The sequence below is a fragment of the Lathyrus oleraceus genome, chromosome 5 (genome assembly GCF_024323335.1).
Source record: "Lathyrus oleraceus cultivar Zhongwan6 chromosome 5, CAAS_Psat_ZW6_1.0, whole genome shotgun sequence".
NCBI classification, from domain to species: domain Eukaryota; kingdom Viridiplantae; phylum Streptophyta; class Magnoliopsida; order Fabales; family Fabaceae; genus Lathyrus; species Lathyrus oleraceus.
Window position 1 is genome coordinate 626,127,703 of NC_066583.1, and position 16,993 is coordinate 626,144,695.

The window sequence follows — 16,993 nt, forward strand, 5'->3', positions numbered from 1 at the left end:
GGTGGAATCTGATGATGCAAAAATGTGACAAGTGTGAGGCATGCGTGGGAATCTTGCAGAATAGGTGCAGACTAGGTGGTAGTGTTGGCATGCATTGGTGCAGACTAGGTGGGAGTTGTCTTGTCTTGGGGAAGACTTGGTGGAATCTGATGATGCAAAAATGTGACAAGTGTGAGGCATGCGTGGGAATCTTGCAGAATAGGTGCAGGCTAGGTGGATAGGTTGGCATGCATTAGTACAAACTAGGTGGGAGTGTTGCATTCAAGGGTGTGACACGTGTAAGGCATGCGTGGGAATCTGCCAGACTTGGTGGTGAAGACTTGATGGGGAACAGACATGCATGGGAATCTCTGAGACTAAGTTCAGGCTAGGTGGATAGGTTGGCATGCATTAGTACAGACTAGGTGGGAGTGTTGCATTCAAGGGTGTGACACGTGTAAGGCATGCGTGGGAATCTGCCAGACTTGGTGGTGAAGACTTGATGGGGAACAGGCATGCATGGGAATCTCTGAGACTAAGTTCAGGCTAGGTGGATAGGTTGGCATGCATTAGTACAGACTAGGTGGGAGTGTTGCATTCAAGGGTGTGACACGTGTAAGGCATGCGTGGGAATCTGCCAGACTTGGTGGTGAAGACTTGATGGGGAACAGGCATGCATGGGAATCTCTGAGACTTGATGGTGAAGACTTGATGGATAGGCAGTAAGATTCTTGCAGTATAAATATTCACACACATTTTCGCAAAGGTATTCACAATATCTTCACAGCAATCTTCACAAAACCTTGACAATATCTTTACAAAACCTTCACAAAACCTTCACAAAACCTTCACAATGTCTTCACAAAACATGGCATCTTCATCACAATACAAAATCAAAGCTCACGTCAATGGTGAGACTTATGAATGTGATATGTCTGGCTTCCTATTTAGAAACACCGAATGCACTCGTTTTTGTCTAAATAGAGGAGCTGACTTCTCTTACCTGAAGAGGAAGATTGAGTCCAAACTAAGACAACCCGTGTCCCAAATTTTTTATCAACAACCTTTTTTTTCAGAAAACAACTCTGTCAAGTTTTATAAGTCATTGATTCAAAATGACATGGAGACACAATACATGCTTCGTAACCATGAGTACTCTGGTTACGAATACATAGTGTTGTACATTGTGTTGGAACAACCTCAACCAACTCAGAATATTCAATCACAGGTTATTGATCCTGTGATTGATGACGAATAAGATGTTGAGCACCACGTTGAAGACGATGTGGTTGATGATGCTGAAGACGTGGTTGATGACTTGGTGAACCGTCATTCTGAAGACGAAGACCAAGCTCAAATACCTATAGTGCAACGCTACTCACCTCCTGCGCACTTCACAACACTTAACTTGGGCGAGGATGAGCCCTCATCAGATATGTTCTACAACCCATATATGAGGTCTGATGAGGACTTAAAGAAGGGTGACCAATTTCGGACCAAGGAAGAGTGTCTGTTAGCAATAAAGAACTGGCACTTGAAAAATTGTGTTGACTACGATGTTATCAAATCAAATCCGGAAAGATACGTTATTGTATGCAAAAATCCGGAGTGTGGATATAGGTTGATGGCATCGTACAAGAAGAAGCATAATGCGTGGGTGATAGGGTCCATATCTCAAGCTCACATTTGCGTCAACACCAACATGGCACAGGATCATCGCAAACTTAGCCATGATATGATCTGCCATTCCATATTACCTCTAGTTGAGGCTGACCCGTCACTGAAGGTCAAAACAATTATCTCCCATTGTGTGGCTGTTTTCAAATATACACCGTCATACAGAAAGGCTTGGTTAGCGAAAACCAAGGCAATTGAACTGGTGTACGGTAACTGGGAGGAATCATACAAACAACTACCACGCTACCTGGCTGCACTACGATTGTATTCACCTGGGACGATTACTATAATGGAGACCTTGCCTGCACAATCCCCTGACGGAACTCGTCTAGAAGGTAATGGAATTTTCCATAGACTTTTCTGGGCATTCCGTCCCTGCATCATCGGGTTCACATTCTGCAATCCACTTGTTCAAGTCGATGGAACTTGGCTGTATGGGAAATACAAAGGATCGTTACTGATGGCGGTCGCACAAGATGGCAATTCTAATATTTTCCCAATAGCCTTTGCATTGGTAGAAGGAGAAACGGCTGCTGCTTGGAGTTTCTTCCTTAAGAATCTCCGAACGCACGTGACTCCACAAGCTGGCATCTGTGTGATTTCTGACAGGCACGCTTCAATAGACAGTGCATACAATAATCCAGCAAATGGTTGGCATGACCCCCCGTCTACCCATGTTTACTGCATCAGGCATATTGCTCAAAATTTTATGCGGGAGTTCAAGGATAACTTCTTGAAGCAACATTTGATAAACGCGGGGTATGCATTAAACCAACCTGGATTCCAATACTACCGCCGGGAAATAGTGTTGGCAAATTCTGATGCAGGGAGGTGGATCGATAATATTGATAGAGCGAAGTGGACTAGATCATACGACGATGGGGTGAGGTGGGGCCACATGACAACAAATCTTGTGGAATCAATGAACGGCGTGTTTAAGGGCATACGTAACCTCCCGGTAACCGCATTGGTGAGTGCGACCTATTTTCGGATGGCAACGTTGTTCGTAACAAGAGGCAGGCGCTGGAATGAAGTGTTGCAGACGAGTCAAGTATATAGTGATGCCTGCATGAAGTTTATGAGGCAGGAATCTGCCAAAGCCAGCAGCCATCGGGTTACGGAATTCGACCGCCATGGCCACACTTTTAGTGTCAAGGAAACAATTGACCACAACCAAGGGCTGCCCAGACAAGAGTATAGGGTCCTAATACCAGACCGTTGGTGCGACTGTGGTCAATTTCAGGCCTATCGTATGCCTTGTTCCCATGTCATTGCAGCGTGTTCACACAGCCACTTCGATGCATTATCGCTAGTGTCTCCAATCTACAAAGTTGCAACATTGCTCAATGTATACGACAATCCCTTTCCGGTGGTAGCATTGGAGGCGTATTGGCCAGAGTATGACGGGGAAATTGTTTGGCACAACGAATCGATGCGGCGGAATAAAAGTGGTCGCCCAAATAGCAGGCGCATTAGAACTGAAATGGACGTCGCAGAGAAAATGCAGAGGAAGTGTAGCATATGTAGACAACTAGGGCATAATAAGAACAAATGTCCATATCGTGGATCTAGTTCCACAACTTAGTTTTCACTTTCATAAATCTGTGTACCAAAATCATTTTAAATTAAAGTTTACTTTTTATTCCAAATAGAAGATGACACTTGAACAACAAACACAAACATCTAACATTACAACACCAATTACTAAAACAAAAACAAATACTGGAACAAAAACAAGTACTAAAACAAGAACAAGTACTAGAACAATAACAAATACAACAACAACATGACAAACAACCATTAAAATCTAAGAAATTACAACAGTTAACACTATGTCGTCTGATCCATGCATCATTTGGATGCAATCAATGTCGCTTTCAACTTCAACCCACCAACGTATCGTTTCTCCAGTTTCAAATGAGAACCTTGTTCTAAGCCTCTGAATCCTTCTGATGACTTCACCAGGTTGGTAATCTCCCTCTAACCAAGACATCAAGGACCTTTTTAGTTGGTCCAACGAACGGATGTTCCAAAATTTCATCTCCATTGGAGGTTTCAAAGGCGAGAAAATAACATGCCCATCCCTTTTTAAGATTACTGGTTCAGGATCCGGGCGCCTTGATGATGTTCGCTGCCATGACGACGGTCTTGGGGATGCCATGAACTCAACTTGATAGAGAAGGTGATAGGAAATAGTGGTGAAGAAAATGCAAGGAAATAACACTTTATTTATAGGAAAAGATCTGGGTTGTACACCAGTCTACTTAACCCTAATTAGTGTCGCACTTGATTACTTAATCTTATAGGGAATTAGGGTTTCAATTAGGTCATAACTACCAAACTCTAATTATAACCGATCAATAAACCCTAATTATAATTGATAAATTAACCTTAACATGATTAACCCTAATTCTTCCAAAAAAATTTAAATAATAATAATTACTTATAAATTAAATTAGTATATATATAAATAAATTATATATATATATATATATATATATATATATATATATATATATATATATATATATATATATATATATATATATATATATATATCTTGTAAATAATTTTATTTATATATATGTGTTAATATAAATTAATATAATTTAGAAAAAATATAAATTCATAAATTAAAAAAAAATTAAAAAAAAAAAAAAAAACATATTTAAAAAAAAAAAAAAAAAAATTTAAGGGTAGGCGCCACTCCTAGTGGCGACTTGCTCTACCCTTTAAGGGTAGGCGCCAACTAGGGTGGCACCCATGTAGGGAACTAGGGCAAAAATTGCCCATTTGGGTAATTTTTTGGAAAAAATGGATATTTTTGAAATTTTTTTAAAAATTCTGGATATTTTAAAAAAAAATTCGGAGAATCTTGAACAAGGAAAATTCTATTTGGACTAACTTTCTTTCTTGCAGGTACGACGATATCAAAAGGATGACGCTTAATGATTATTTTCCTTTGTCGGGAAATAAAGTTTCCTTATGGTGGAAAGACATTTGTTTGGTGGAAACGGCGTTAGAGGCTAATCAAGTAAATTGGTTACTTCTCCTATTTCATGCAAGCTTGGAAAAGGCGATTTCATCAATGTTTGGCAAGATAGATGGTTGGGATCGGTTCTGTTATGCAGGTTGTTTGAACCGATATTTCAGCATATAGTGGCGGACAGCAGAAATCTTTCGAACACTATTTTTTTGGACAGACGAAGGGAGAAGCTTCCAAATGTCATTTTATGACAACAATCTGTCTCAGTCGATTGCTGCTATATTGGTCGAACTGCAGCTGATTTTGCAGCCGATGCAACCCGATCGTTGGCAGCCCGACCATTATGTGTGGTGGTGAAATTCGACTTGTTTTTCTATCAAAGCTAGCTATGAGAGGCTCTCGGAGTGTAGCAATCATATTGTTGTCTTGGATGAGGTTGTTTCAATTGCTCTAAATAGGTTGTGGAAGACAAAAGCTCATAGTAAAGTTCTTATTTTTGGTTGGAGGTTCTTGTTGAATCGTCTTCCAACTAGATTAAATTTGGCGAGACGAGGAGTCTTGGTCGGTCATCATAATTTGGTGTGCCCGTTGTATTTTGGGGAAGATGAGGATGTTGAACACCTTTTTGGTGAGTGTTCGAGTTCGACGTGTTGGTAGCAAAACACTTGCGATTGGCTTCAAGTCGATATGCCTTTTTCGCCAACATTTGTAAGCTTTGGAGATTTCTACCAAGTGTAGATTCAAATTGGGTACGAATTGGATTTTCGGATTAGCCATATGTTTGACAATTTGGTCGTGTAGAAACATTATTTCTTTTAAAATGAGGGTTATTGAACAATTTGTTGGGTATAAGCGTGATTGGTTAAAGTCCTGCATTGCCTATGAATGGGTGGAATGTTGGATTTATAAGAGAGAGGATCCATTTACCTAACACCTTAAGGTTTTGGGTTAAGATGTGGCATTTCCCTTTATTGTAGTCCTGGGGCATTAGTCTCATTGGTGCTTCTAACTCTCCCGGACTCCCCAATAGTGGCATCGGAGCTCCTGATTAAGGGCTATTTTACTTGTTTGAATGATGAATTCAAATATAAAGATGAAGATGGTATTGTTGAATGGTTCTAATTACCATTTATGGAACGACAAGATGAAATACTCACTATTTGTGAAGAAATTACATTTACTGGTTTTTAGTTCCGCAAAGCCAGATTTTGTGTCTAATGAAGGGGAAAGCGATATATCACGAGATGAGAATATTGGTGAAGCTCTGGAATCATCTCAAGTTCAACTTAGGAGGTCTAATAGGAAAAGACAACCTTCTACAAGGTATAATTCTGATGAGTATGTGACATTGATTGATGAGGGTGAACCCGACTGTTTTCAAGAGACCATGGAAAATGATGAAAGTCAAAAGTGGATGGATGCAATGCATGATGAGATGAAATTATTGCATGATAATAACACTTATGATTTAGTTAAGATGCCTAAAGGCAAAAGGGATTTGAAAAATAGATGGATTTATAGAGTTAAACTTGAGAGCAACTTTAAATCTCCTAGATATAAAGCTAGATTAGTAGTGAAAGGTTTTTGTCAAATAAAGGGTGTTGATTTTAATGATATTTTCTCACCTGTTGTAAAGATGTCATCAATTAGAACCATGTTGAGTTTGATTGCTACTCTTGATTTAGAGGTTGAGCAAATGGATGTGAAAACGACTTTCCTTCATGGTGATTTGGAGGAAGAGATCTACATGAAACAACCCAGTGGTTTTCAAGTTAAAGGTAAATAAGATCATGTGTGTACATTGATAAATAGTTTATATGGGTTGAAGCAAGCTCCAAGGCAGTGGTACAAGAAGTTTGAGTATGTTATATGTGATCAAGGATACCAGAAGACTAGTTTAGATCATTGCGTCTTTGTTAGAAAATTTTCTAACGATGACATAATTATCATGTTGTTATATGTCAATGATATTCTTATTGTAGGGAAAAGTATTTCTAACATTAACAGATTAAATAAGAAATTGGGGGAGTCATTTTCCATGAAATACATGGGAGCGGTTAAACAGATTCTTGGCATTAGAATCATGTGTGACAGAAAAGAGTAGAAACTTTAGATGTCACAAGAATATTATATCGAAAGAGTGTTGCAAATATTCAAAATGGAAAGTTCAAAGAATTTCATGCTTTGCTTGAGAGAAAAACATGCTAGAAGCTAGAATGTATTCGTTCAGACAATGGCAGAGAGTATTATAGACCATTTGATTCCTATTACAAGCAACACAGTATTGCACATGAAAAGACCCCTCCTAAAACTCCTTAATTTAATGGTTTAGCAAAGAGGATGAATCAAACACTAATTGAGAGAGTAAGGTGTATGTTCTCTGAAGTTAAGTTGCCTAATCATTATTGGGGCGAGACACTTTACACGACAGTGCATGTTCTTAATCTCACTTCTACTGTTGCTTTGAACAGTGAAGTTCTAGACAAAATTTGGTTTGGAAAGAATGTCAAGTATGATCATTTGAGAGTATTTGGTTGTAAGGATTTTATGCATATTCTAAAGGATGAAAGATCCAAGTTGGATCCAAAATCAAAACAATGTATCTTCATCGGCTATGGAAAAGATGAGTTTGATTACAGGTTATATGATCTTGTAGGGAAGAAGCTTATTCGAAGTCACAATATGGTTTTTGACGAAACTATTGAAGACATTGATAAGGTAAAGAAGGATACACTCAAGAAAGATATTAGTTTGTCTAATGTTGATCCATTTCGGTTACCTAGTCATAATCTGGATGCTATTGGTGGTGATGATCACAATGGTGAGCCATTTGATTATGTTGATGATCAACAACTTGGAGATGGGGTAAATATTCCAACTAATGATGGTTCGAATTTATGTGGGAACGGAAGTTGGATCCGGTGTTGGATCCTGTTATAGAATGTGGGAGACTTACACTTATGGGGGAGAATGTTGGGTTCAAGTATGAGTGGTTAAAGTCCTACATTGCCTATGAATGGATAGAATATTGGATTTATAAGAGAGAGGACTCATTTACAGGTTTTAGGTGAATATGTGATGTCTCTCTCACTTGGGTGTTGCTCTTGACCCAATGTGGATGCTCTTCATGATGATCCAACAATGGTATCGGAGCCGATGGTTCACTTAAGGGACTGAAGGTGGTCAGGCGGCGTGTTCCGTTATAGTGTCTGCAACAGTAGTACAAGTGTATATGGATGAAAGAGCTTCCGCTTGAAGAGGAGCCACTACAAAAAAACTGTATATAACCACGTGATATTCACGTCATAACGTGAAAAATCACTTCACAATAAGTTTTTAGCGACGTGAACTTTCATGCGGCAGGAGCACGTGTGGCAACTCTGTTGCGTCATGAAAATCACGTCGCAACTTTGGCACGTGAAAATCACGTCACAACAGTTTGCCACATGATATTTATAACACAATATTCTACACATATTTTTCTACCTTATCTGCTATAATTCAATAGTAGCAATGAAGGCAGAAAAAGTTACAGTGAGATGCGACGTGATTTTCACGTGGCAAAGTTGTGAAGTGAAAATCACGTCACAAAATGAATATTTTTTTCAAAAATAAACAAACTATAGTTATTGTTTTACGTTTTAATATATACTAAAATTGTTATGTTTAAAAAAATCACTTCACACCATTATGTTTAAAAAATAATATTTTGTTTAAATATATTACAAAATAATATATTATGAAAAATAATATATTTTAATAGTATATTGTTAAAAATAATATTTTATTTTTAAAAAATATATAAACAGAATAATATATTATAAAAAATAATATTCTGTTTTAAAAAAAATATCTGTTTAAATATATTAATAAATTATTTTTGGATTAACTATATATTTATTTTAATAAAATTATGTTTTTAAAAAAATTATCCTACAATAACAATAACCAACAACCCAATATATATATTTAAATCTGATTTTCTTTTTTTTGCTTAAATACCTCAATGAAGATAAGAAAAAAGCTTGAATCTTGAAGCTTGATGCTTGAATCTTGAAGAGGCTGAAAGAGGAAAAATGGCGTTGGAGGAAAAATTGAAAGTGAAAATTTGAGAAAGAAGTTGAATCTAAGCATAGAGAAATCTGAAAATATATAGAGCAATCAACCACGTGATTTTTATTTCACAACTTTTCCACGTTATTTTCACTTCACAACTTTCCCTCCTAAACGTTTTTATTTTTATTTTTGAATTTAACGTTGCAAAGTGAATTTCACGTCACAACTAAAATTTTCAAATTTTCAAATTTCTCCCATCTGCCAACCTGTGCACGTCTGCCTTTTTTATTTCACATGACAAAGTTGTGAAGTAAAAATCACGTGGAAAAATTTAATGTTGCAAAGTAATTTTCACGTCACAACTAAAATTTAAAAAAATTCAAATTTCCCCCCATTTGTCAACTTGTGTACGCCTGACTTTTTTATTTCACGTGGCAAAGTTGTGAAGTGAAAATCACGTGACAAAGCTGTGAAGTAAAAATTACGTGACAAAGTTGTGAAGTGAAAATCACGTCGTTGATTGCTCTATATATTTCCAAATTCTCTCTCTCTCTCACGCAATCCAGATTCAACTTCTTTCTCGAATTTTCTTCACAACTTTGCCACGTGATTTTCACTTCACAATTTTTCCTCCTAAACGTTTTTATTTTTATTTTTGAATTTACGCTGCGATGTGATTTTCACGTCACAACTTAAATTTAGAAAATTTCAAATTTTCCCCCGTCTTCCAACCTGTGCACGCCTGACCTTTTTATTTTATTTTTTTACTTTTAAAGTTGCGACGTGATTATCATGTCACAATTTTTTTAAATTTTTTTTCCAGTCTTTCCCATGTGCAAGTCTGACTCTCAATTTTGTAATAATAAAAGCATGTAGCGACGTGATTATCACGTCACAACTTCTTTTTTTTTGCCACATGATTTTCACGTCACTATATCACATGGTTGGAGAGAAATTTCTTGTAATGAGTATAGTAGATAGACTCACACTTGAGGGGGAGATTGTTGTGTACAAGCGTGAGTTGAAAGTCCCATAATACTTAGAAAAGTGGAGGTTGAACACTTTATAAGTGGGAAGGAACTCAAACATCTATCACTTTAAGGCTTCAGGGGAATATGTGGTGTCTCTATCACTTGAGTGTTGCTCTTGACCTAATGTGGATGCTCTTCGTGATGATCCAACACAAGTTTGACGATTTGGGTATGATCAAACTTGTGTCTTGGGGATAATTTCTCGCGGTTTACAACCCGGGTAAAAACTTGTTGTGGTCAGATTTGGTGTGTCTCTCCGGCTATTTATTTAGGGCAGCTTTATGCCTTACTTGATTTTCTTCTTCCTTTTTCCTTTGTAACGTGGGTTGAGCACTCCTTGTACTTTTTAATTCATCTCTTTTTCTTATAAAAAAAAGTGTAGGCGATTTAATACTAATATGTGCGCAAATATTTTATAACAACGTACACAAAAATTTATCATGTTAGATTTAATTATATATATGAGAGTATAATTTTTTAAGTTTTTTTAAATTATAGGTTTTAAGGGACTGAAAAGAGAGAAAATAGACACTTAAGCTAACAAATATTCCGATATATTGATGGATAAGAAGAAAACATGCATGTTTAAAGTTGACTGAGCACTTGTGAAAAAGAGAAGTATAGACGATGGAATTATACAACCTTCAAAATAAAGTGTTCAAATATAAAAAACTATATTCTGACAATTAATATATTTTTATATCATTTATATATGACATATTTTTTTAAAAAGACTCATAGATCTTTAAAAAAATTCAAAACTCCTATAACTATGCACATTATTTTTCAAAAGATTGAATTTATCATTCAAAATAAAACAACAAGCAATTTGTTGTAAAAAATAATTACAACCCATTATATAGATACTTGTAGGAAACATGATAAAACATAAATTAGAACTAGGATGGCTAAGGTCATTATAATCCATTTACAAAAGTAAAAGTAATAATTATCGAGCCGTGCAAGATTTTAGATTTTTTAGGCCGAAAAGGTTTTTGTAGCATATTTTAAAATAATTACAAGTCCCTAGTTCCTATAGGGTTGAGTATTTTTGAACTTGGAGAAGTAATATTTTTCTTGGAGTATTGAAAATGGAATTCCTCGTAGGACAATAAATTTTTAATAAAATTTCAGATCCCAAAACCCAGCTAGTAAGGGTAGTTAGGTTAGGTTTGTCAAACCACCACATGCAAAAAGTGTCTTTTCTTGCTTATATCAGTGTTGTTGACATAGATGCCTCACTTCAAGAAAAATAGACCAATACTCCATCCATTTTATACTCCCAATGTCACTTTAGAGAAATAAATTGTTTAAAAATAAATCCTGTTTTCAGTTTTATTCAATAATCATTTAAATGATTAAAAGTAATATTTATTATAAAACGGAGGAAATAATTCATAGTAGGTAGTTTAGATATGCTTTAGAGACAATAATATTTGTTGTTTGGTTTTGACTATATAAAACGCATGCAGTGGTTGGAAAAGGTTTAAGTGTTTTGCTAACTACCAAATATTGTTTTTGTTCTCATCACAATGCCATGTTTTGGTTAGGTTAACCAATTGGTTGACCACACAACAAGACATATTGTTTGTGATGTTTCTTTGTTTTCTGCTTTCTTTTATTTGATTCCTCATTTTCTCTTCTTGCATCTTCATTCACTTAACTTTCATCTTTACTCTTTTTTTCCCCTTCATTTTATTCTATTTGACCCTTCAAATTTGCCTGAAATCCCACCAATTTATATAATTTCATAAAACCACATGATTATCTATGTCACTGGTACGTAGTTGCTCCAACTAATTAGTTTTTGAGGAAAAAAAAAATGCATCGATAGTATAAATAAACAATCATATATATGTGTATCCTGCAAAATCATATATTTAATTTTAAAATACTGATATGTCATGATATACTGATATGCCATGATATAATCATATATTTAATTTTATATGTGTGGTTTTATTCATGTACAATTTGTTGTTGTTGAATGAACAATTTCATAACTTGCATATGGATGAAAATACGAAAATATATGATCATCTCAATGTCATAAATGGTGATGATGACAAAGCTTTGAGCTGATATGTTATCTTGCATCTATCTATGAGCATATTAAACATGTTTTAATTATGCGAATGGAACCTTGAATTTTGAAGAATCTAGTTATTTTAAAAAGAAGATTGAGGGGGGTATACTTCATTAAATTCAGTATTTATAGGTAGAGGAAAATCTTACGTGAAGAAAAATAATGAAGCGGATGTGAGATGTTGGAAATGCGAATAGCTTAGGCATGTTAATAATAAGTGTCATGACTGAGAATAAAAATTATTATGAGTTAAATGCTATAAATGTCTCCCTTGTTTTAGGAGATGTATTTTCTAAAAATTTAGAAGTGTGTCTTAATGAATTTTTCGTTTTCATGGAAAAGGATGAACTATTATTAGGGATTAAAACATAGATATTTATGCAATGTGTGTTTTCTGTCAATTTGGAAGTTATACCATAATTTTTTAGTCTGAATTTTGACATGTTGAAATTTTTGGAGTGATTTAGTTTCAATTGAAATATACCTTTCTTTGGATGGAGTATGATAGATTTTGATCTATGATTGTTTGTAAAGAAAATATGAAAATTCTTAAAGTGATGTAGTTATAAGTGACTATACTCTTTATGGAGTAAGAGGATAGTTCTTTTGAACTAAGACTCTATGTGTAAATAATGAAAGCTGATGTATAAGTTTCAATCAAGGTGTGTGTTGTTGTTGTTGAAAATATACATGTTGAAGTAGACTCACATAACTTAATTTCTAAATAAAGATGGAGTCCAAAACTATATACTATACAATATATATTCGTTACAAAATAGACTAATCAAATGCATTTTAAGTTTGTATTTAATTTTTTTTATTATCTTGTGTTAAAGTCTATTGAGATGTAGTTAAATACTCCATCCGTCCCAAAATATAAACAAAAAATGCATTTTTCTTATCCCAAAGTATAAAAAAAAAGCTCAATTTAAATCTTTTTTAAGGTGAAATTAAATGCAAATTGAGTTTAATTTACTCTCTCTCTCTCTCTCACACACACACACACACACACACAAATACACACAACACGTGCACACCCATACACACTCACACACACAAACACACACGTACGAACACACACACACACACACACACACACACACACACACACACACACACATATGCGCAAGAACACACACACACACACACGTGAGCTGATAACGAGAAATTGTATCGTGTGTTTAGGCTTATTTCACATGTTATCCGTCTTTGTTTTTATGTATTTTATCGCCTTTTACTTCTGTTTTATTTGTTTTACAGTTGTTAGCCGATTTCATTGGAGATTAGGAAGCCTCGCGGAAAAGAAGCGAAAAATAAGCTAAAGTGGAGCAAAAGACTTAGTTTTGGCCATTCTAAGCAAATGGCGTTCACCACCTGCTAGATGGAGTTCGCCATCTCCACTGCCTGCCACGTCATTTAATGAGCAAGGCAATGGCGTTCGCCATTGCCCTAATGGCGTTCGCCATTGCCCTAATGGCGTTCACCATTTTCATTCAGAAACAGAATTGCGCTAGTGAGGCAGTTTTGGAAAGTTTTCTCAACCGCCACTCCCTCCACTAGGTCTGCACGTTCAAGACAGTTACCAAGCCTATGAACTATATATATAGGGCCATTTTTGGAGTGTTATCGATCCATTTGAATTCGCACGAAAGCTCTGTCAAAATTCATTCTTAGTTTTAGGTAGAAAATTACCTGTAAAGTGGCAATAACACACATCGAGGGATTGTCACACCTTTTAATTTCCGTACCGTTTGTACTTTGGATCAAGAAGAAGCTTGCCGTTATTTTCAAGTTCAAATTAATTCAAGTTTTATTTTACGCAATTTCAGGTTTTTGACCGCTTTTAATATTTGTATGTTTTACTGCCCTTTATCACTTGCATGCCATGCTATTCTCAGTTATAAATACTTTAATCATGTTGCTTTTAATTAATACTATACCTTGCTAAATTATTCTGAGTCCGACATATGAGGACCGTCGTTACCGACGGGACTCGGTAGAAATAATAGTCACGAATATATGATTTAATTATGTTCTGAATTTAGTTTTCAAATGTATGTTTTATTGTTTTGGCACGAGAGTGTGGAACAAATTAAGGTTCAATCCGGTAGCGCGGGAGTGTGAGGAAGGAACCAGATAGTCGAAACTAGGCATCGATCCTAAAAACAGCGAGAGCGCTTTAGGCATCGTTTAGGATCTCATTTACTTTCAAAATACGCTTTCTAATTAGAACGGGAGAGTGAAAGGAAAATCTTGTGGTTAGGAGGTGTGGTCTTTGTCGATAGCGCGAGAGTGTGAGACGGGACCTTTAAGTCAATATTGTCTACATAACGCAATAGAATCGTATTTAGTGCCCGAATTCTACATAAGCCCTTAGGAACACGAAATCCATATTTCAGACTCATTTTTATCATAACTTTTAAACCGTTAGAAATTAGTATTTTTATTCCCGTTCATAACCTTATAACCTTTGGCCTTAGCTTTGCACTGCAACAATAGATGACAATAGTTTGACTATTAGTCTCTGTGGGTTCGATAATCTTTTAAAACTACACGATAAACTGTGCACTTGCAGTCATCATCCGACACAAACGTCAGTCAGTGATCAAGTTTTTGGCGCCGTTGATGCGGACTAATTTATTCAATATTGTGATTCCTTTGTTGCGTAGTATAAACTAAGGCAATAAATTTTCGTTTGCTTTGTCGATTGTATGCCAGACACTCGCTCTCAGAGTAACGAGTTAGAGCAAACAATTGAGGATATCGAGCGTTATATTAATTTAAGACGCCAAATCAACAAATTTCGTATTAAATACGATCTTCCAGACCCTATTATCCCAATTTCAGAACCAGAACAAAATATGGCTGAAAGACCACAAAACCGTTCGTTGAAGTATTATGTTGTTCCATCGCAAACAGAACCACATAACAACATTGCTGCCCCTGCCATCAATCGAAACGATTTTGAGTTGAAACCTTCGCTATTATCAGCTGTTCAACAAAACCAATTTTCAGGTAGTCCTACAGACGATCCTCACTTACATTTATCAGTGTTTGTGCAGTACATAGACACAATGAAAGCAAATGGTGTTAGTCAAGAAGCGATTAGACTACATATTTTCCCTTTTTCCTTAAGAGATAGAGCTAGAGCTTGGTTCCAGTCTCTATCTTCAAACTCAGTAACCACATGGGACGAGTTGAAGAAAGTCTTCTTAGCCCGATATTTTCCACCAAGCAAAACAGCTATGCTAAGAGCTCAAATCAACGGATTTAAGCAAAAAGGCAATGAATCTCTTTTTGACGCCTGGGAAAGATACAAGGACATGATGCGACTTTGTCCATATCATGGACTTGAAGAATGACTGATTATCCATACTTTCTATAATGGTATGTTGTATAACACTAAGATGAATTTAAGCGCTGTCGCTGGCGGTGCTCTAATGGACAAACCATATGACGAAGCTTATGAACTCATAGAGAACATGGCTCAAAATAATTTCCAATGGGAAGGTGAACATGCTGCTATAGAAAAACCAACTCTGAAAGGCGAAATTTATGAAGTTAATGGCATAGACCGCGCCAATGCTAAAGTGGATGTGCTTACTCAAAAGATTGAACGCTTGGCCATAACACCAGCAGCTACGGTAGCCGCTATAACACCAAACTGTGAATTATGTGGAACCCCTGGGCACACTAATGTTGATTGTCAATTATTGGTTGGTGTTCCCACCAACCAAATAAACTATGCTCAAGGAAACCCATATTCAAACACTTACAATCTTGGCTGGAGAAACCATCCGAACTTTTCCTATAAAAGAAACAATGCTTTGTTTCCACCAAACCCAACACCTCTTATTCCACCTGACCATCCGAAAGGAGCCCCAGTTGCTCCATAAGCACCTAGAAAGTCAAATCTGGAGATCATGATGGAAAAACTTATGAATGTCCAAGCTCAACAAAACAAAGAATTTGCAAATCAAAATGCTCATACGAGTGAACTGATGAAATAATTGTCAAATAAGTTTGATGCTATGGCTACCCATAACAAAATGTTAGAAACCCAAATCTCCCAAGTAGCCCAACAACAAGTCACAATAGCAGCCCCAACTGGAGCATTTCCTGGTCAACCACAACAAAACCCAAAAGGTCATGCTAATGCTATCACACTTCGAAATGGAACAGAACTAGATGAACCACTACATTGCTAGGTTTATCTCCAACCTAAAAGCTACATGTGAACCAATGTTCAAATTGTTGAGAAAGGATCAGGCAGTAGTATGGAACGATAATTGTCAAAGGGCATTCAAAAAGATAAAAGAGTACTTGCAAGAACCTCCAGTTCTTATGCCTCCAATAGAGGGTAGACCTTTGATCATGTATCTCATTGTCCTCGACGAGTCGATGGGGTGTGTATTAGGCCAACATGACGAGTCTGGACGAAAAGAGCACGCAATATACTACCTGAGCAAAAAGTTTACCAACTGCGAAATCAAATATTCACTACTTGAGAAAACTTGTTGTGCTCTAGCGTGGGCTGCTCGCCGGCTAAGACAGTACATGTTGACCCACACAACTCTTTTGATTTCGAAGATGGACCCAATCAAATATATTTTTGATAAGCCGACTCTCACAGGGAGGGTTTCCCGTTGGCAAATGATTTTAATAGAATATGACATCCAATATACGACTCAGAAGGCCATTAACAGTAGTATAATTGCTGACTACCTAGCTCATCATCCTGTGGAAGATTACCAGCCGATGAAGTTCGAGTTTCCCAATGAAGACGTGTTGTTTCTCAACGAATATTATAACCGACCATACCCAGATGAAGGCCTCGAACCAAGATCGCAATGGACGCTTGTGTTCGATGGTGCTTTAAATGCTTTAGGAAACGGTGTAGGAGCTGTCATTACTTCCCCTATAGGTTTTCATATTCCATTCACCGCCATAATCTGTTTTGATTATACCGATAGCATCTATGTTCAAAGTCAAATGGGCAAATGAAGCCCCCTCCATCAGCATTATGAGGTTGGATGAGACAACTTTTTGTTATAATAATGACAAAGTTCAGGATGGTAAACCCTGGTTTTATGATATCAAGAGATACCTAGAGAAACAAGAATACCCGGAGGATACGACTATCACTGACAAGAAAACATTAAGGAAACTGTCTGCTCG

The 16,993-nt window shown here is 36.4% G+C and overlaps 1 non-coding gene across 1 annotated transcript; it reads right to left on the reverse strand.

The window, feature by feature from the left end:
• Window positions 1–15,060: 15,060 nt before the first annotated feature.
• Window positions 15,061–15,167, reverse strand: LOC127089546 (small nucleolar RNA R71). The gene has a single exon (XR_007791126.1). It is a non-coding gene; the product is annotated as a small nucleolar RNA R71 (small nucleolar RNA).
• Window positions 15,168–16,993: the final 1,826 nt, after the last annotated feature.